This window comes from Tympanuchus pallidicinctus, unplaced genomic scaffold (assembly GCF_026119805.1).
Source record: "Tympanuchus pallidicinctus isolate F22 unplaced genomic scaffold, pur_lepc_1.0 scaffold5, whole genome shotgun sequence".
In the NCBI taxonomy this organism is placed as follows: domain Eukaryota; kingdom Metazoa; phylum Chordata; class Aves; order Galliformes; family Phasianidae; genus Tympanuchus; species Tympanuchus pallidicinctus.
This window is the reverse complement of record NW_026294769.1, coordinates 39213106-39235059: the sequence shown is the minus strand read 5'-3', so window position 1 is coordinate 39235059 and position 21954 is coordinate 39213106.

Genomic DNA, 21954 nt, shown 5'->3' with positions numbered 1-21954 from the left:
ACTTTGTTTGCTTAGCATAATCTGATGTTGGAGAAGAGAGGAGAAAAAATTGAAAGAATAATATGACTAAGAAGAAATAATTTTGCAAATAATAATGTTTTAATACATTATATCCCGTTGCAAGAGATAAAGAGGGAGTAGGAGATACAGGTCATTGTCTGACTACTGTCTCTGCAGACCTCTGATGCAGGATCCCTCAGGAACTGAGAGCTCCCAAAGATGGAGATGACCATGTGTCATAGGCCAGCTCCTCAAAACCAGTGGCACAAGGACAACATGTGAGCAGTTGGTCTTCCTCTTGGGGTCTCAACAGGTCCCCCCACGTGGGCTGGTGTCCACAGGCTCTGCTGTCTCCTCGCAAAGGTGCTGCCTGCTCCATGGTGACCTCAGCAGGGTTGGGATGGTGGTGGCTGCTGTTTCCATCATAGCCTTGTCCTGATGCGCTCAGTGTCACATTTTCTTTGGAGTTGGAGCAGCTATTGGAGAGGGACAGGCCAGGGAGAGGAGCCTTCTCTCATGGGACAGTTGTTCTGAGGTCCATCACAGGGTTGGCTTGCTGTCCCCCAGCAGCACCATAGCCATCAAGGCTCAGCAGGCTGTGAGCCTCCCTTCCACACCCATGCACAGCAACGTTGATGAACTGGTGCACAAACAGCACCACAAGGCTCTGGAGGTCGAAATTGAGCAGTTGGATCAGGATCGCTTCCTGCAGGCCAATGAGGCTCAGGGTGCCAATGATAGAATCCTGAAGCAGGAATACTTCTGGACCCTTAGCTCTAGGGATATGCCCCAGATTTCAGCACAGACAGAACAGCAGGGCTAGAACAGGGCTAGTACTCCCTGAAGAGGGAGGTTCAAGTATCAGGCTGCCCACAGAAGGTCTGGACACCAGCTCTGCAGCTCTGGGACCTTGGAGTCTCTGTGCAGTGATGGATGCCACTGTGGCTGGTCTGAGGACTAGCTCCTTTAACTTGTCTCCCCGCACACGGTGGATTATGGAATACACCCCCTGTTTGCAGAGCAGACACAGGGATCTGGTGCTAGTCCACCACTGAATGCAGAGGAAGCAGAACTGGTGGTGGCATGGCACAGTGTATGTGGTACTGACTCAGTTCTCCAGGCATACCGTGCAGTGGCTGTGTAATTTCCTGTCCCTGAGCTGCCTACCTGTGCTGCTGCACATGTGTTTGTGGGATATCCCATCTGCCAGCTCTGAGCAAGGTCACGGTAAACCAAAAGTTACTATGAGATGAGTGTGAGAGCTGCCGTAGCAGCTCCAGGAACATGTCTCAGCACCAAAGTGCATCATGTTTGTGCTCCAGTCCTCACACAAACTCTCAGCTGGAGGCAGGGCACAAGCCAATGGTCTGAGCCACCATGCCCGTCTTTAAGCAGACACATTTTCACAGTCCCTGGCCTGTGGATGTTACAGTTTGTTGCTTGGCAACATCACAAACCATCGCTTGCTGATGCTACTGGGCATCACCTTCAGTCAACCTTTACCCAGGACATCGTTACCTATTCCATGGAGATTTCAGTCTATTGCCGAAACGTCACATTGGGCCATCCTCACCTGCAGCATGTGCACCAGCAGTGCTTCAGCCCCAACACGCATTTCTGGAATGTCCCCAGTGGCACTGCCCACTCCATTCTTCATATTTTGTGTGTTGGCACATTTCACATCAGTCACAGGACCCCAGCCATGTCTTGCGCTGGCCTCATTGTGTCACTCTAGCCAGGGCACATAGCACCAGGCACATACGGAAAAGAGATTTATTGAATAAAATATCACATTTGCTTCTGAGGCTGCAGGACAAAGTTCTACAGGTTCTTCCCACATTGCAGCATTGCTTGCCAGCCCTCTGAATGGGTAGGAAACCTCAGCTGGATAGTTCTAGAAATATCCAGAAATCAAATGACATCTCGGTGTGGATCCCTCAGCTGAATGGTCCTCAGTCAGTGTACTCAGAAATAAAGCCCACCTCAGTCAGTGTTCTTCTTGACTCCCACAATGGAGCAGAGAGAGACAGTGGCAAGGGGGAGTCCAAATAATACCCCGAGGAGCACCGTCTCCCACGATTGCCCTAGGAGATCTCACTCTTAGCATGCAGACATGAAACCCTTCATCATTAGTTAGTAATCGAATCATGGGATGGCTTAGGTTGGAGTGGACTAAAGGTAGTCCATTTCCAGCACCCCTAACATGGGCAGGGATGCCACCCATTAGATCAGGCTGCCCATGGCTCCATCCAGCCTGGCCTTGAATGTCTCCAGAGACAGGTCCCTACAGCTTCTCTGAGCAGACTGTGCCAGCACTTCTCCACCCTCCAAATAAAAAAATTATTTCTAACATCTAATGTAAATCTCCCTTCTTTTAGTTTAAAGCTATTCCCTCTTGTCCTATCACTATCAGATCGTGTGAAAAGTCAGTACTCCTGCTTGCTTCCTCAAGTACTGGAAAGGTGCAGTGAGGTCCCCCAAAACCTTCTCTTCTCTAAGCTCAACAAGCCCATCTCCCTCAGCCCTTTTTTTCACAGGAAAGGTTCTCCAGCCTCTGATCATCTTTGTGGCCCTCCTCTGGACCTGCTTTAACAGCTCTGCATCCTTCTTGTACTAGGGCCATCAGTCCTGACTGCTGTACTCCAGATGGGGCCTCATAAGGGCAGAGCAGAAGGAGACAATCCCCTCCCTTTCCCTGCTGGCCACCCCTTTTGTTAATGCAGCCCAGAACACAGTTGGCCTTCTGGGCTGCAAAAGCACTTTGCTGCTCATGTCCAACTTTTCGTCCATCAGAACTCCTAAGTCCTTCTCTGCAGTGCTGTGATCAATGCCAGAGAATCCTTCAGACTTCTGAACCAGAGAGGGAGCAGGATGAGGCTACTGGTGCTATCTGTGTTCATGTGAGTAATGTTGATCTGTATGGCCATCTATTTATGTATGGATATGTGCAATTTGTGTGGGAATATGTATTTGTGTTATGTAAGCACATATGCTTACTAAGAATACTTGGCCTTGCTGCTGGTTTACACTGGGAGTGTGGAGCTGTGGCAGCATCACCTCTACCAAACAATAAGATCTAGTCCAATTTCCTTAAATGAGATAAGCTGGCAAACATAATAACAGAATATAACAAAACCTGAAATCTGCTTATATTTTTCCCATATTTTTTTAATTCGTATTAAATGCTTTATATTTGGCAACCATAGATCTCCCACCCCAAAGAGACAACTTCCAGACTCTTGGAGGTAATAATTTTCAAACATACATATTATAAAACATTGCAAGGCTGTTCCCTAAACTATCATTTTCTTGTAGTATGTTGAGAAATTGACTGTGAAAAACTTCAGTCTGAAATCATGCAGCTTTATTTTGCCTCCTTCCTTTAAATTTTATTTCACTCTGCACTCTGCAGTTAAGTCTTTTCTCTCCAGTTTGGACAATTACCTGACCAGTTTTTAAAGGTGAAAGTAGCATTTGGTAGTCCAGCAAAGGTACATGATCTAGCCACACATTCACTCTAAGAACTGGAGGCATCCAGCCCTCTAGCTTTTTACAGCATGACTTTTCCCCCCAGGAAAGCCAATTGCTCCGTTATGTTTTCAAAAATAGAAACTGAGTTCACCTTGTCTTTGTGAAACATGCTTGGTATTCTTCATCAGCTTAACCCCCACTGGGCTACGCTCTATAAGCAATGGCGTTACGTGATTGCAGGAAAAAACAGAGCTTTCAGGTCACGGAGAATGTGATGATGTTTCTCCTCTTCTGCCAGCCCCAGGAATGCTTATCGAGGAAGCACAAACTTGTGAAGTGTTTGAGCTCTACCCGGGTGATTGATGAACAGACTTCTGACTGCCACGTTGACATCACTGGGATTTTGTCGGTGCACTTTAAAAGGAAGGAGGGAAGAAAAAGGAACAAGATATTTTCATTCTCTGCCAGTGAAATTGGCTTGTTTGTGTCTGCAGTCCTGGAGCACCATTTTAAGATTCCTAGGACAGAAACAAAACTGTTTTTACATTGGAGAACAGTGGATATCTGAATTTGCATCACAGGCTTTTGTTCTTAGTCGAGTCTTTCCCAAATGCTATTCATCCACTTTCCCATGGGAGGAATCCAGTGAAATTTATTCCCTCCCATCCAGTATTCTAAAAAGGAAGATTAATGATGACAGATCAGCCAGTAGCATAAAGATATACAATTCATCTGTTGTGAAGAAAAAGGAAATCACTTTCAACTGGCTATCCTGACATTCAGTTTTGTAATCCATCACACTGATGCACTCACCTACACTTTCGTTTTTTAGATACAAACACTTCTTCCAAGTATGATTTCCCCAATTACTCAGAAATCGAACTAAAGACTACATTAAACAGTTACCCCCATGTGAGCTGATGTAACTCAGTGATGTGCCTACTTGTTAAGGTAAGGAAGAGCACCAACAGGAAGACTGTATTTTGCTCACAGTATGAAAAGGGGAAATACTGAAGTCTAGCAGAATCTGAGGTTTGAAATGAGAGTCTCTTGGCTGTTGTCTGAGGCCCAAACCTCTCAAGCGTGATTTGTGCTGACACTGGTCAGAGTCCACAGCCTGCCCCCACAAGGGCTGATCCCTAGAGCAAGCTGTGAGCCTGCAGTTTGCCATTAAATTGGTGTAATGACATCCAATGTTATACAATATGATGGCGTCTGAGACTTTGTGTATATCACCTATTGTGTGCTTACGGAGTTACAGTATGCTGCAGGTTTCATCATCCCGTGGGATTTTTGAGGTGTTGTTTTCTTCTAGCCCATTTCAGAAGGAAGAACAATTTCATGTATTTTCATCCATAATCAGTAAAAGGGAAAAAATCTTGGCTTAAATCACTGTTTATTTTTATACAATTTTTAACTTTTTCATAGTTGGCAGAATGGCAAACATATTGAAATAAAGCTGTCTTTAAAAAAATGGCCTATGATTTTAAGGCATTTTTATTCTTCAACTAGGAGATTAATTAAAGACAACTTTTTAAGGAGCTTAATTTTCTTGATGCATATCTGCATATGCAGAAACATATGCAGTTAAGTGGTCAGAAGCACTTGAGTCAGATGTTTTGTAACCAAGGACTGTTTCTTAATGCTGATAACAGATTTCCATGTGACCCCAGCTTCTAATTTCCATCAGCTCTAACATGGAGGACATCACTTTGCACAGTTCCTCTCACCACTTGTATTTGCTGACTGTACATTGTCTTCCTGATTACATGTACCATTTATGAATGTGAAACTTTATACTTTTGGGGATAATGACAATTGGAGACAGGGTGCCAATAGCCTCACAAATAGAAGTTCAGATTGACCTAATGAAAACCCACCAAGCAGTATTCCCCATGAGATTTTCACCTTTGAAACTGTCCCTGCTTCTAGGATTGCCTGACTTTTATGCTTCATCTTCATCTCTCATTTTTCAGAGACAATAATCATCATCTTTAATGTCCAAATTTCAGCCACTTCTGCCTGTTCTATCTAGGCTTCAACTAACCATTTATTGAGTCAGTGAAGAAAAACAACCAAGAATCATCTTTCTCCCTCCCTCTAAGTTATTCCTATGCATACATCACCTGATATGCCTTATTAATTCTTTTCCCCTTTTATCCACTCACAGTGATTTATATGAGAAATTGTTAAACAGAAGCGTATTTTCTTTCCCTGAGGAAGCTGTACTAGGAATTCCCATTTAGCAGATCTGAAATGCAAAAGCCATTATTTCATGTACATGCCATCCCAAATATCCATGAGATTAAAAATATAAGTGTCACAGAAATTGATTGATGTTGTATCTTTTTTTTCTCTTTTCTTGCATTTTTATTTCAGAACAGATTAATCTGCTCAGAACTTTTGATATAAACGATGTCTGAAGCAGGAAGCCTGAATAAATGAAGCAAGCAACACATGGCAATAAGCCATCCTTGTGAGAAAAAGTTTTGCTTTGAATAGAGGTGAAAACAGAGTTTTTATACTTCACAGAAACAATCTGATCTTGAAATGAACACAAACAAAAGGTCCAGCAGCTATCATTTCTAAGGACAAAGACGAGTCAGGAAAGAGAAATAAGTCAATCCATTTTGATTCAGGATAGTTTAAAAGAGCATACAGTCATGTTTTCCTTCTGTATTACTTACTATTGGTAAGGAAAGGCGAAACAGTAGAATTAGAGTCTACACATTGTAAACTACCTAAAATTACACTCTCAGAACAACCATTGCAGCAGGTTTTCCTGCTCAGCTGTGAATCACTCAGGTCCCACAGTGGCTGCTGCTCTTTGCCTCAGCAGTTCTGAGCTCAACCACTGCTGTTGTAGTGCCAAGGACAATACCCATCTCACTTGCCTCCAGTATCAGTAAGTGGGTCTCAGTACAGCTTTTTAAAGGGAGCTTTTTATCAGCAACAGCATGGGAAATCTTATTTCAGTATGAGACAAAGGACTGACTGAAGTCAAAATCTGACTCTTTGGCATCATCTATTTCATCAGGCAAACACCATTATACATGCCACTGTTGAGTGGCTTACCATGGTCTCCAAGGAGCCCTTCTGTGACACGCTCTGATCACTGCTTTATGTCCATTAACTTAATTCTGTACCGCAGTTTTTCCTCAGCTAAGATTTGGTCTGTTTGTATCTAAGTCTACTCAGAGAAAAATTTCATGAAAATTAAATTAATTTATATGTCAACAAATGAAATGTTGAGAATTTTAAAAGATCTTGATAAAAGAATAACTTAGGTTAAAACAAAATTGTCCCAGGAAAAATACTAACATGCTTCAAGTTATGAAGAGGACTGCTGGTGTTTTACAGAACTATCCTTATTTCTTTAGTGAATTCTAATATGAAAAGCAGATAATATAATTAATTGTTTTTAAATCATATAATCATAGAATGGCTTTTGTTCGAAGGGGCCTTAGGGACGATCCACTTCCATCCTCCCCACCAGGAGCAGGGTTGCCACCCATCAGCTCAGGCTGCCCAGAGCACCATCTAACCTGGCCTTGAACATCTCCAGGGATGGAGCATTCACAGCTTCTCTGAGCAGCGTGTGCCAGACCCTTACCACCCATTGAGTAACAAATTTATACCTATATTTCTAACCTAAACCTTGCCTGTTTTAATGCAAAAACATTCCACTTTGTACTATCACTGTCAGACCATGTAAAAAGTCAGTTTCCTTCCTGCTTATAAGCTCCCCTCAAGTCCTGGAAAGCCACAGTGAGATCTTCCTGAAGCCTTTTTCAAGCTGAAATGGCTCATCTCCCTCAGTCTTCCTCCACAGTAGAGGTGCTCCAGCCCTCTAATCATTCTCATGGCCTCCTCTGGACCTACTCCAACAACTTTCTGTACTGGGGACCCCAGACTTGGACACAGTACTGAAGCTGGATAGGGCTTCAGAACAGCACAGCAGAGGGGTACAATCACTTCCCCTGCCCTGCTAGCTACCTCTCTTTTGATGCAGCCCAGGGTATTGTTAGCCTTCCAGTCTGCAAGTCCACATTGCTGGCACATGCTGAGACTTTTATCCACCAGAACATCCAAGTCCTTCTCCCCAGGGCTGCTCTCAATGAGTTTTTCTCCGATTCTTTACTCCTGGGATTGTCTTGGCCCAAGTGCAGCATCTTGTACCTTGTTTAACTTCATTAGGTTCATGTAGGCCTTTTCAAGCCTCTGTCAGTGTCCCTTTGGGATGACATGCTTTCATTCTACTGTATCAACTGCACCACTCAGCTTAGTGTCATCAGCAACTTTGCTGAGGGTGCACTCAATCACTGATCCCAAGACAGGCCCTGGAGGGACACCGCTTATGAACAGCCTCCACCTGGACATAGAGCCACTGACCACAACCCTCTGGCTATGATCATCCAACCAATTCCTTATCCTTTGAATAGCCGATTCTTTTTTTTTAAATGGTTTTCATTAAAAAATATTCTTGAAATAACATGATTTTTTTGAGCTGTGCAAAATTTCAAGACTATAAATACATATATACATATATATATGTATAAGCTGCAGCCTTTCACTGTGATCTCCTATGAGATCGGAAATTTCTCACCTCAGTCTGTGAGCTGTTACAGCATTCAGCAGTGGGAGACAATGCTGCCAGCACTGATTTCAATCTGAGGTCTATAGACAAAGTCATAGGAGTGCCAACATTTAATATCATATCTGTTATGCAATACACTTTAAAATCTTTTCTAAAATAGTATTAGTTGGTTCATCTAAGAAGTGTTGCTGGGATGCAAGTACTTTCCCAGTAAAGTCATAATAGCTCTGCCTATGGAGCTCCTCTGAATAGTCTGGGGAACATTTTTTTGCCCAGAAACCAAGTATTAAAACACAGATAAAGTGCATACAGCTACACTTTAACCCACTGTCTCCAAATTATTGGAAATGCCTGCTAATACAAGCTGGCCCCCAGCCTTGACTGGCCATTGCTTGAGAGAACAGTAGGGTACATGGGCAAAAAAAGTCCAGGGAGTAGACTAGCAATGCAACAGTACAGATAAGAGCCCTGATTAGTTCATTAATATACACATAGCCTATACTGAACACCTATCAGCTGATGTTCTGGTTCCTGCAAACAAAGCACATACATAGAATAAGAGAAATCTGCTTTTGCCTTTCATGCCATGTACAGTTTAATGAGCTGAAGAGAAGTGATTCAGAACACCAATAAGAGAAAAGCCAGTGACCAAAACCCTCAAAGAGTTTTTCAGTAAGCTGAAAATTCTTATGGTATTGTTATTAACACTTCGTACCTTACTGTTAATGCTTGGTAGGGTATACCAGATGCTAGATGTGGGGTAAGGAGACAGGTTTCCATATGCTCACATACTGACATCATTCAATACCTGTCAAAAATGGTAAACTAACAGCCCTTTCTGGCTTACTATAACCAAACATTTTGAAATTTCCATTTCAGTTTGAAACAGCCTCTAAACCCCAATCAGCAGGACTCAAACTGTTTTAAGTATGTGAACGCAAATAGCAATTTGCAGTGGTCATTTCTGAGCACAGCGTTCTCTATCCCTGACTTTTCAGTTCATGTCTTAAAAACATAGTGCATACTCATACAGCATAGATAACGCAGGAAAACAAAACCATTTGTCCATTCTGTTTTGGCAAATAATCTATCAAACCTTAAACTCTCACAGTTACAAAGTGTTTTCTACTTAATGATGTCTAGTTCTTGAAGAGGAGTTTTCAACATTTGATCTCAGAACAGTTTATAAAGGATAGTAATACCTTTACTGATACCACTGGCCACAAGCTTGAGGAACGGGATAATAAAGGCATGGCTCCAGTGCCTTTCCGGAGAAATTAACTGAAAGCTGTTGGTTTGCATACTATATGCAAGATTATATCTTACTGCATACATAATACTATATCGAGTATTTCATAGAATCACAGAATCACAAGATTGGAAAGGACCTACAAGATCATCTAGTACAATCGTCCTCCCATTACCATTGCTACTACAAGCCACTAAACCATATCTCGTAGCTCCTCATCCAGATGCCTCTTGAACACTGCCAGGGACAGCTACATCTGTTTGTGTAGATGACAACTTTTACCATAGAATCATGGAATGGTTTGGGTTGGAAGGGACCTTGAAGACCATCCAGTTCCATCACCCTTGCCATGGACAGGGCTGCCAACCACTGGATAAGGCTGCCCAAGGCCTCCTCCAACCTGGCCTTGAACACCTCTAGGGATATTACATCACAGCTACTCTGGGTAGCCTTCCAATACCTTGGCACCCTCTAATCAAAGAATTTCTTCATAGAATTTAATCTTAATTTCTGTTCTTTTAGTTTAAAAACATTGTCCCGTGTCCTGTCACTATCTGCCCAAGGAAAAAATCACTCTCCCTCTTGTTTATAAGCTCTCTTTAAGCATTGGAATGTCGCAGTGAAGTCTCCCCAGAGTTTTCTCTTCTCCAGGCAAAAACACTCATCAATAAACATGTGTATGGTGCAAGTATTAAATCCCACAGGGAAATACCTTATATATATAAATGTTTATATATTGGGTGAACTTGGTGAACTCAACTCTCAGAAGTGGCTCTCAGCACCTAGCAGGAACAGAGCAGACCATATGCAAAGCTGGCACAGTGTGGGATGATGTAGTGCAAGGTAAGAGGCGCAGAGCTAGGAAGCTCTGAGGTTGAGGAGTCATCTCCAGTCCTGCATGACACCTCCCCTCTAGGGTTCCCTGTCTGCACAAGGGAGTAATAACACAGACTCACACCTCAGTCTTCAGCTGGGCACTGCACCTCCTCCCTTCCCCACTGTCACTCACAGGGGACGTGTCACCTTCCCTGGTGGCGACACACATTGTCCTCTCTCTTCCTTTCCCAAAAGTAAATTAATTAATCACTTGTCAATAGAAATGGTGCAACATTTCAGATCCCACCAGGAAATACCTAATACATAAATAGAGTTATTTATATTTTTTTCATTTAAAACCAGTCTTTTATGCAAGTGACATATGCCCAAACAGCTGGCATCTTAGCTTTAGGGATAGGCCGGGAGGATGCAGGATGCTGTAAGCTTCCTCTTCATAGTGTCCTGCTCTTGCTGTCAGTGAGATAAGGGGCCAGGGTCTCCATCAACATCATGGGAAGCCTAAGGCCAAGGTGGGGGTCCAAAGGGGCCAGTAGATGGGAACCAGCACTTCATCTGTCATGGGACATGGGCACCCTGCCTCCATCTGTCAAAGTTAATCAGGCCACATCTCTAGGTTATCGAAACATCACTTAGTCTGGGCTTTTGTTAATTCAACACCCTTCAAGCTTTCCACCTGTAAATCTTTCCAAAGGGGATCCCAGTGCATCTCTATGTCCATAAACACCAGTATTTATGTAATTTTCTATCAACTTGAATGAGGATCACACATAGCAACTGCTGATCTTAAGGAATCTGTCATGCAGTATTGGGACCCATTTAAAGATATGTTTTTTCTAGACTGATTCAACATCTGCACTAATTAAATATTTTGTATGTGTTTTAAGCAAGTTTATATTTATTTGCAGATACAATCCAAGATGAAGAAATATCTGACTACAGACACATACCCTGAGAATCATCTTCAATCATCTTCATTTGAACACACTGTACTGACAGAGCTTTAGCTTTCATACTGAAGAAACAATACGAATTTTCAACGAACTTAGTAAGTAGCTGAAATTGAAGAAATTAAAATGCACTGAAGACATCTCTTCTATTGGCTATTCAAGCACCTTTGCTGTGGTGCCATTCTCCTACTGTGTCACATTTTAACTATGCATCCAAGTCATTCTGGAGACCCATCTTTCTTTAGAAGATTATCTAAATTCTAAAACAGCAATAAACAAGCAATCAGCATTTCCCTCCCCTAAGGAATATGAAAATGACAGTGAAAGCTGTACACCCCAAGATGCTTGCTGGGCTGTGGAAAGCAGAACATCTCCCTCCCACATCCCCTCCTGCAGCCACAGGAGTAACAAGAAGGCAGCCATTCTCTGTCCCTGGACATCCCACAGTCTGTGGCAAGCTGTTCTTGGCACAGAATAGCTGTGTCTTGCCTCTGTTAGTGCAAGCTGCAAATCTGCTGAAATGAAAAAGTGTCTCTAAATGCTGAGTTTCTACCTGGAATAATTCTTTAGTATGAAGCCCATAACAGTATTTCAATTCTTTTATGTATATGGAAAGGATATTGACATAATCTTTAATGAAGAGAGATTGTGACTTCATTGAAACATATTTCATACAGCAGATAGTGGGGAAAAATAAGCCTGATGTTCATAAAAGTAAATGGCTGCTTGGAAGCACTGAATTTAAGAGCTAATTTCAGACTTCTGGAGGAAAATGATACCAAAAGTTCTTCCAGCAGTTTAATCTCCTTAAAGAGACTGTATGATAAAATGGAAGTAGCATTTTTATAGTTTTATACAGTTGATTTAACCAGGAACAAAGAAACAAGTGGGCAAGTCAATAAATTATGAGCAACTGAGTGAAAATCATGTACTCGGATCAGTATGGATTTGCTAGATGCAAATGAAGCTTGATGATACTCATGTTTAAACTGATGGGAAAATTATAAAACGAATTTTTAGGCCTTTTCTTCCATATTTGTTCTGCAGCTAATCAGTGTACTCACTGCAAGAATATAAATGATTGAGCTTCTAATTTAGGTATCAATCTTCTTGTTCCCATCTACTTATCCTTTCAGTGATGGCAAAATTCTACAGATTTTAGAAAACTGTTCATTATAAATACACTGTAACTGGAAATCATTACATAAACAGGACTACTTAATCATTTTTATTTTAAATGGAATTCAAATAAGGTTACCACCTACCAGGGCATGGAGCAGTATCAACTTTCCTTGAGGAATAACCAGTTCTCTTTTTAACATCTTAAATATGCCATCTAACATTTGTTAGAAAGACACAAGATTTCTGCTTCAGAAACAACCAGTTATCTTGTTGCTCAAAAGAGAGCTAAAGAGGGGACAAGAAGTGTGTCCATCCACAGAAAGCGTGGGAAATAAGGCAACAGGGCTGAAAGCTTTTAGCCAGAGCAAGGATTTAATTGATATAACAGGATATGGCAGAATAATGCACACAACTAATATAATGGTATTAATGAATAGAGATTAATGCAAATAGCTTGCTGAAGAAGAACAGGCAACACAGTAACGGGGAAATACTGGATAAATTGAAAAAGAGCACCTAGGCTGCTTCAGTAGGTGTTAGTTATAAACCAGTGCACTAGGCAGGACAGAATTCTTCAGAGCACAAAATGTGATCTCCCGGGGATTCTAGACGATAAAATGCCAATTGAAAAAGGTGTACTGTAGTACAAAGCCAGGCAGGATTGTGTGCCATGTAACCTTTCTCCATGGAAATCAGGTGGAAATCAAACCAGGTCTGAATTCAGATATATTTCAGAAAATCCGTTGTAAAGGGATTCTGAGCATGAAAATGTGTGATAATTCTCTGCACTTCATTCTGACATCCAATATTCTCCATGAAATTCTATCATTTTGTAAAAACAGTATGCATCAAACTGGAAAGCAAATGAGAACAAAACATGGAGTTTTGCTTAACTGAATGTAAAACTGATAATTATTGCTAATATTCATTTGTGTTTTGTATCACACTGAGCTGCCAAAGAAAATACTCTTGCTGCCCTGTAATGCTGAAATGCTTTCTGCTGAGATCTGAGTAATTTTTCTTGTAAAGAAAACAGTAGGTATGCTTTATTCCCTAGACCAGTTCCACCATCATCTTTCATTCTTTTTCAAGGAGCAGAATACACTGTTTAATTTTCCCCGCTTAACATTTCTTTTTAATACCACACGCTGTCATTGTGCACAATTAACGATCCTTTGCTGAGTTCCTTTGTGCTTGGGAATCTTATACACATCTCAGACAGACTGGCAGGTGACAGATTTACTTCCTACATTCATACATTAACTGTTATGAAGCATAACTCTACCGCATAAGAGTGACAGCTGCCTCCATAAAGCCTAAGACCTGCTCAGACTGATTTGTATCAATACACTACGCAGGATCAGGAATATGTTCCTATTGACTCTCAGATCCACCCTGGAGCTGATAAAATAAGTTAGATGTTTGCTTTATCATGCTGTCATAAGTGATTTGCCTGATTTAATATCCAGAGTTCCGAGATCACAGTTATTTTTGTAGGCTGCTTTGTATCTTTTCCAGGAAAAAGTTTAACAAAGTACTCTTGGAATCACACTGAATTGCTTCACACTCCTTCCTACCATTTAAATCTTACAGATTTAAAGGCTTGTCTTCACGTAGACTACATCACAGGCATTTACAGTTCAGTGGCTAATTCACCAGAGCTCACTTCTGAAAGACTTGCAGATAAGCTGTGTGCTTTGCCTGGTGTATGAAAGCTCTCCATGTGATTGAGCTAACTGAACCACAAGACTAGGTGGTGTGACAAGAAGAAAAACAATTTCATTTGACATTGGCAGGGGATACCACAAGAGAAATGTTCTCTGGATTGAGACCCTTATCAAGGATTTTCGGTTTCTACCTTGCTTCTGATTATGTGGCTCCTTCCACTGTGCTGGATGAGATCGTTAAGGTCTTGAGAGAAGACAGAGGGGCTTGACTGGGGGAATACTGAAAATGAGATCTTTCAGTTCAGACCGATTGTCAGAATTTTTTTTTTTTTTAATGAAATGAAGGCTAAGTTTAAGACACTTGATGTATCTGCTTGTCCACTGCTTAGTTCTTGCCCCTGCCTATCCTATGTTAATCTTACTGAGATAAATCTTACTCTGCAAGAAGCCTCCTTCAAGCAAGTGGAAGCATCCCACAAGGTGTTCCTCACTGTCAATAAGAGAACCAGATTTTGAAAAGCATTTCCATGTTACTGACTTGTGAAAAAAACATTTTGTTCCCCAAAGGGACTTAGGCACAGTTTCTTCAGGTAGGAGAGAGTCAGTCGTCTGAGGGGAGCACAATCCAGGCTCATCTGGGACTTGATTTGCACCCCATGGGATGTTGGGGAGGGGATCCTCTCTGGCTTAAGTAACTGTTCACATTGCTTCTCCTTCCAGTGGCAGGAGGAATGTACTTTGAGTCCTGTAAATCTGGATAAGGGTTTCTCTTAATCCACTGGCTGTATAGGTAACCAGTGATTCTAAGCACAACCACTCCAATTCTGATTTATTTTAACAAAGAAAGATCCTGAGTCTGCCTGGGCTTCTTGAAAAATGGTTAAGCACTGACTGGGATAGAGCAGAAAAATAATGGCTAGTTAAGAGAAATGTAATGGGCAGGCACAAGACACTAAGCTGACTGAGCTAAATGTAGAAAGACATAGAAGCTTATTTCTGTGGACTGTGGGCTGCTTACTAAAAAAGCCTTAGAAAAGTGTATGGGGATAGCTGCTATCTGGATGCAAATCAAACAGCTTTGCTCCAAGAAATGAAGCTGTGAAATGGCTTGCAGTCTGCCTATCTGTGTTCAGGTATATATACAGCAGGAATATTTTTGAGGGAAATTTCCAAGAATTACCAGTGGGATTTGCAATTTCTTGAGCAAACAGAACAACTATTGAGGAAACAAGTCCACTCAGATCAGCTGATATATGCCCAGAATCTATTAAGCAATATCATTCCTTGTTTTGACAGAATTAGATTTCAGTTAAGTCATGAAATGAATGCAGAGCCCTGTGTTCCGTTATCACTTAACAAATACACAGCAAATATTTTTAATTAAATTATAAGTTGATTAAAATACCTTAGAGATGGTATAATTGTGCCTGCATTTGCCATGTACACTTGGGGATTTAAGAAAATGTTGAAAAAGAGCAGAAAACTTTTTGCTCTGTGATGAAAAAGAATGTAAACTTAAAAGTAGAGCTGAAAACTATTCAAAATGTGAAAATTAAAATTTAGATATTCCAGAATATAGCTGAAAAAATATATATAATAAAGTGCTTGTGTTCTAGCAACAGATATCATTGTTATCACTTAAATTATATCGTTACATCAAGGTTCTCCTTGTTTTGAGGAAAACTCAAAAACTCCTAAGTACAAGCTGCTTATTTTCCAGCTACTCATACAAATCTATAATGATAATATACAGTTATGTATGTTTCACCTCTATCAGATGAGTCTAATCCAGCTCCTGTCAGCACGGAAGACAAGTACAGTGGGAGCGGACCCAGTTGCTTAAAACGGATGTCTAGTATCCTGCAAGAGTAGTTATATGGACAGTAGCAATCTGCAGCATGCCCAAGTATCTGGCATTTGGAAATGTTATGTTTTCAAGTGGGCCTAGAAGGAAGACCAAAGACAGTTGCTAGGGAACATCTGTCTTTCCAGCTGCCCCTGGAAAAGGTTTATTTCCATTCTGTCCAAGCCTGTGATTTCAACAATTTGGAAGCTCCCCATCATCGATGACAAATTTCTTTCTTTAGTGAACTAACAAATTTAAGGTTGATGCTGTTCCCAGAAGGATAACTCATTTGAGCAGCCTGCATCTTAGCCTCCAGGCCCAGGGTAACTAGGTCTGATTCCCTGTCCTGCAGGCTGTATATCCAGCAGTCCAGAGGAGGTGCAGGCCTTTTTCCCCGTTGCCTCCAGTCCCTTCTAGAAGACCCCAAGGATCAGTGCCATACTGCCATATGTGTAAGGTACTGGCTGCAAAGGCCAAAGTCAGTAAGGCAGATCAGACGCCAGAGGGACAGTGAAAGCCCATCGTGACACACTTCAGCTCTGCAGCCTTGGTGAGAAGGATGCCCTGTCCCATTGCTGAGCTGCTTGGAGCTGGTGAAATAAGCCAGCCCCCCACAGGCTGCCCTGCACGAGTTCAGAAAGCTGTTATTGGAGAGTCATGCGCAGCTGATAACCCAGAGACTCTTCCTTCATTTACCACCAATGTCCTCCACTCATCTGTTAGTATATGATTATAAAAAAAATCAGTGAGTTCTCTTAATACAAAGCAGTGTCTCCATGGTTGGGAAAGAGGAGGGTATGGGTGCAAGTTACCCTGGAAGGCTCTTATGAGGAGAGAAGTGAAGGGTATCAACGTGTACTGCCATTTTTAGGGATTCTGGCAACATAACGTAATATCACTGGCTTGGGATGAACGCTGAGACTCACTGTGAAAGCCAAGAATAACAGAAGTCTGCGCAGCATGTGTATGGGGAGAGGAAGAAAGAGCACTACTCTGAAGTACCACGAACTATGACTGTTCCAGAGTTCATCCATATGTATGATCACAACAAAACATGAGGGAAATACACTCAGACAATGAGAAATAACCTCAACAGGATAATATCCCTGGTAAACTCTTAGGACATTCTTATACAGTATAACTGAAACACTATTCGTGAGCAGCAGGGAGCATTAAAGATCTCTGCATGCAGCCCGCTGACATACAACTGCACTGGTCTCACCAATATTGTATCGTTCATTTCACTGATATTCTCTTTGAAGGTAGAAAAAACATAATATTCATCAGAGTTTTCTTATCACTAAGGCATAGCCATAGCATCAACTCCTTTCTTGTAAAACTGAATTTTAACATAAAACGATCATCAGCAATGGCACTCGATTGTTAATTTACTTAGCACGACTCTCACCTAAACACCTGTGGTCAAACTTATTATGAAATAAATCCCAGCAGCTTTACAATTATCATCAGTGACTGATGGCACAAAAGATATCATAAGCTCTCTCTTTAGCAGAAGTTAATAGTGTATTTTCGTAGAGGGGAAAACTTTCATCTTCTTCACTCTGAGAATGTATTTCCGTGCTCACTTTCCATCTCAAACAGAGATCAATTATCTCAATACTGAACCAATTCATAAAGAGCAAAACCAGATAGCCACTTCCCTTTCCAGATAAATCCAAACATGCATGTGGTCTAAGCAACAAAGGTGTATACATGCTTTGTGAGTTTTTTGAAAATATCAGCTGTAATAACTGGGACTGTAGATGAAAGGCTATCTGGAGAGATACACATTATTGTAAGAGGACTGATCAGTAGGGCACAGCTAGAAGAGGTTATACATTGTTCCCGATGAGCCTTCAGAAAGCAATATTAGTTTCTAAACATCTTGGGTAGATTTGAGTTCAGACTCCCTGAGGGCTATGTGCAAGTTTCCTAGCATGGTCAAAATGGAAAAAATTAAAGTGCATGACTAGAAAGCTTGAATGAAATTATCAACAACTCTTTGATTAATACTGAAAAGCAACATCTCTGTTCATGAGAAAAAATATTAGTCTCAGTTGCAGAGTTTTGCTGCCCATCAGAGATTATTTTTTGAATTTTATGTATCTGGCAGTATTATGTGATTCACATCAGTGCATTTTTTTCCTCAGGAATAGTAAATCAAAACAGTTTGGATTATTCTGGTGCTGAAATTTAAAAAATAAAAAGGGATTTTTATTTCATTACAGGGAAAGAAATTAAATGTCTAGGAACTATTTCCATCTTGAAATAGACAAAATTCAGTATCTTGAAAATTTTTTATAAAACTAATATTTCCCAAAATTCATATGAAACCAAACAAAATGGTGTGCTTAAAATAATGTTAAGATAGTTCACTTTGAGAATGACATGTTCTTTAGAAGTTTGCCTTGCTTATAACTGCAAAGTCAAAAATATAGGCTGAACAAAACACGAAACTTCTCATTCTGAAAATATCTGAGAAAGATAGTCTGATTATTTGGAAAATCTTCACAAGTGTGAACCATGGGAAAACTGAGATTTCTTTATGAAGCATAATGGATTTAATAAAATTACATTTTACAGCAAATGGAACTTTGCTTCAGAAAAATTCCTGAGGGTAGTTCCAAATGTAGTAATGTAGGACAGAGAGGTTAAGACGAGCAAGAAAATTCACTTTTCTGGAAATTTTTTGTTTAAATTTACGTTACAGTTCCCCTAGGAGTATTTAGTTGCCAATGAATCATACATTTCATCCATATCCATGATAGAATTGGTGCTATATCCCCCGCAAAAAAAGAAGAAAGGAAAAAAAAAAACAGGTATCAAATACTTTTGAATCCTATGTCTGCATGTGTATCACACAGGAGGCAAAAGTTGGTGCTCCTGCCTCCGTCCACCCCATGCTGAATTTAAAGGTGTGTCTCAGTGCTTCTAAGATTCTAATTACAATCGCTAGATGAAAAGTAACTGCAGAAATTGCTGCCTCTGAGCTGGAGACAAACCCATTCTCCAGCAGCAGGACAGAAACAGAAGGAATCAGAACAGCACAATTGCAGTTCAGGCTACAGCATCAGGTGATTAAATTGACTAGGACAGGAGGAGGCAGCAAGCATGAGAGCCCCAGATTACCTCAGCTCTCTGCTAGGATGGGTCTTATGTCACTGTACATGTTTGCATAGCTCTCAGCACAAGTCCCCAGCTCCCCAAGTGGAGTTTGGGGAGGTGAGAGAAGGCTTATCTGACATCTTGCCCTACCCTGCCCTGTTCCATATGACCCCAATATAAAGGGAGGCCCACCCAAGGGTGCTTGTTCTCACATCTCTCATCACACAGTTCAGAAAAAACACAAATTCATGGCACATTTTGTCGACAAAAAAAATACATAAATCCCACATTTTCTAGTTATAAAACATAGGAATGAAGGTACTTCCAAGAGCAGCAGGAGCATAAGCTGGACCAAAGGAGTTAGTACTGGTCTAAATAGCAGGTTCCCTCAGCTTTTTATTTGCTGTTAATTTAATATTTTCCCTCTCAATTTCAACATCTGCAGAACCATTATCCAGCTGAACAGTATTGAGACAACTGCTGTTTGACAGTTTATCTTCCACAGTCAAACACAGCTTTTATTTTTACCCTGCCCAAGATTAAGCACAATAATCCACATTAGAGATGGATTTCTGACATTAGCAGTCAGATTTGATAACTGTTTACAATTCCAGCTGGGCAATTAAACAGTGTTAAGTTTTGGAACCCCACTTCATTCAGTAATATAACAGGCACTTTTCTGATTAATAAGGAATTAGACTATCCATAAACTCTCTGCTGGATGCTAAAAGCTTTGTTGTGACAAAAATCTTTCACTGTGTGACAATTAATGCATCTAATTTCCTAGTTTCCAGATCTTCCATATAATGTTACATTCTTTTGTCGTCGTTATGTCCACAGAAAACACATAATGTCTTCTCATAGACACGTGCTCAGTATCTGACTCAGAAAAAGGCTCCAGGAAAAGTGTCATTACTTAAACTTCACTTCTGAAAAAATATATATTTAACCCAATAACAAGGACAATTTACTTTGCTGAGTAAGATCACACGTAGGTACAAGGCTGCACTCCACCAATTTTTAAGGCTGCAGCAGTGATCACTACACCCTTTCTCTCTTATCAGTTGGTCTTAATTTAACTGTTCTTGGTGTTCATAACTGACTTGATCTTACTCCTTAAATGAGAAACTCCTACATGAAGTCAATGGTAAACAACTACAAAACAGGTAATTAGTAAGAAATTATATCCCATTGTTTTGCATACGATAAGGCTCAAATGAGTTTTCTGTATGGAAAGCAGGTGGGCTAACAAGTAGAGCTGATCTGATAAAATAACCAAGTCCACAACTTACTAAGGTAAAAATTGTTCTAGTTTTGTTTTTTCGGTTTTTGTTTTTTTATTTTTTTTTATGAATGGTTTTAGCTATTTACCTCAGAGTTCCTTCTTATGGCAATGAAATCTAAAATCATATTTCACTTCATTCAAGAAGAATGAGAGAAAATTTGCACGGAAAAAACTGTAAGCATTTCAAAAGTGTGAGGAAATAAACATTCAGAAACAAATCGTACAAGTTTCATGAGTTAAAATGCCCTTTTTTTTGCTGAGTATTCTCTTCTGAAAATTGACCTTATCGTTTCCTAAGTATCAAAAATAAGTGAATTCAGAAACTACCCCAAGAGAGCATAATATTTTATTCTCACAGTTACTAGTTTTCATGTTTGTAATGGATTAATTAGAATTATTCTGCAGTACTCTGTAAATCTTTTGCCACTAGGTCATGGAGCCATGTCACAAGAATCATAGAACCAAAGAATCATAGAAACACAGAATGGCTTGGGTTGGAAGGAATCTTAAAGCCCATCAAGTTTCCACTCCTATCTGTGGGCACAGCTGCCCCCCAACAGCTCAGGCTGCCCAGGGCCCCATCCAACCTAGCCTTGAACACCTCCAGGGGTGGAGTATCCACAACTTCTCTGGGCAGCCTGTGCTCTGTGAGTAAAGAATTCCCTCATGGCATCCGTCCTAAATCTCCCCTTCTTTAGTTGAAAACCACTTCCCCTTGTCTTATGACTATTAGACCATGTGCAAGCACATACTGTTGATTCATGTCAAGCTTTTTGTCCACCAGAAGTCCTAAGTCCTTCTCTGCAGAGATGCTCTCAATCAGTTCTTCTCCAAGTCTGCAGACATATCTGGGATTATCCTGACCTAGATGTCACACCTAGCACTCGGCCTTGTTGAAGCAAAGATTCAAGGACTCCAAACCTAAAGACCTTGAGATATAAACCCAGATTTTGAAACAAGATCCATAAGTGTAGGCATGTCTCATTCACAGCCCATAGGCTACATGCGGCCTGGCCCAGCCCATCCTGTGGTCACCCCCTGCCCCACACCATCATGGTTGCAGCTCTGCCCCACCGAGTGGCCTGACCTGGCCCTGGGCATGCACTCATCAATCACAACAGCTGAACATCAGTGTGCAGTTGGCTCTGACTGGGCTGAAAATGGGAGATGCTGGTGGTATGGCAGCAGAGGTTGAACTTTCTCACCATTATCCCATTAAATTTTGTTTCCATGTGACAGATGGCAATAGAGGGGCAGTCCAACAAAATGGTATCTGACATAGAAGTGGATATGAAGTAAAGGTGTGACATGCAGAAAAAATTGCGTATTGCATGCAGAAAAAAATGCTCCCATTGATATTTATTGATGCTTGCTGAACACTTATAGACCAAACAGTGGATGTGAACACAGTGAGGCAGTGGGTGGTGCATTTCAGCAGTGGTGATGGTGATAGTGGGTCACCTCTGTTGGTGCAGATTTTTACGAAGTATGGCATGCAGGCTCTTGTTCATCACTGGTAATGGTGTTGGATATGTTAAAAACAGTGTTTTGTAGCTGAGAATTTGCTCTATCAAATAGTCTTATGGTGCTTTTTGTATCTCTTGTTGTTTCTGTGTGAATAAATAGGAGGCATTACTTTTGGTGCAGCCTACTTACATGTGGACCAAACAATTCCTCTTCATTCACTGCAGCCCAGGCTTGACAAAAGGTTGGCCACCCATGCTTAAGTGCATCCAGAGGAGGGCTCTGGTAACAGGGCTGAAGGCATGTCCTGTGAGCAACTGCTGTTGTTACCAAACTAGAATAGCAAAAGAGAGGTCTATATATG